Source organism: Phalaenopsis equestris, unplaced genomic scaffold, assembly GCF_001263595.1.
Source record: "Phalaenopsis equestris unplaced genomic scaffold, ASM126359v1 Scaffold000180, whole genome shotgun sequence".
NCBI lineage: Eukaryota > Viridiplantae > Streptophyta > Magnoliopsida > Asparagales > Orchidaceae > Phalaenopsis > Phalaenopsis equestris.
This window is the reverse complement of record NW_018164622.1, coordinates 710,759-711,711: the sequence shown is the minus strand read 5'-3', so window position 1 is coordinate 711,711 and position 953 is coordinate 710,759.

Here is a 953-nt window from a genome sequence, read left to right as displayed (position 1 = left end):
ACACTCACCCCTACCCCCGCCTCCGCCAACACCCCCACTATTAAGCCAACCCGACCCCGAGCCCTGCCTCCCCCCTACCTCCAGGGAATCAGAGGTTTGCGCTGCCTCAATCGGGCAGAAGTCGACATGTAGCAAATACCGCATCGAGCCTATCACAACATGTAAGTTTTTTTTAAGATATTGTCGGTATTCTTTTTATTTTTAAAATTGAATATAAAACTAACAAATTGTTATTTTAAGTTTATACCCTGACCTAGACTATTTTTGTCATTTGGGATATCATTTGAAGCAAGTATGACTCAGCATACTTGTCGTGGAATGAAATTCAAAATCTTTGGTTTCAGGGGTTTGCGGTAAATATTATTCACAAATAACTTAAGCTATTTTTATTTATTTATCAATTGAACATAATATATATAGTATTTATAGAAATAATTCTCCTGGGCTTTAAGAACAAGTTGTAAATCTAGCACAACTTCAAGCACATGGGAAACGATCACCTTTAGAACATGTTTGGCGATATCTGAAAGTCGTGGCAGCGTTCTCTGTGGCTCAGAGAGGGTTTTTTTTGTCACACTGTTTAGGGACTGAGATTCTTCGAACTACCAGAAGAAGAGGGAGCAAGCAAAGCAAAACATGCAGTTGGACTTTGGAGGCACAGAGCCCTCCTAACACACTGGTGGGGTTCTCCCACATACGGAATACATGAGGGTCCTGGTAAGAGTTCATTTATTCTTTAAGGTTTATGTAGTTCAAACATGTATTCTAACTATTTCGTTTTATGGATAGGTTTTAGAGATTGGACAAGAGCCTTCTGTCTCTGATAAACATGAGTGCACCTACAAGAGGTGGTCCGACAGTATTGGATCGATGACAGATCCCATGTGACTTAGGTAATTAACGAGCTAAACAATTTTGATGTTAATATATGTTAGCTCTAACTGAATGTAACT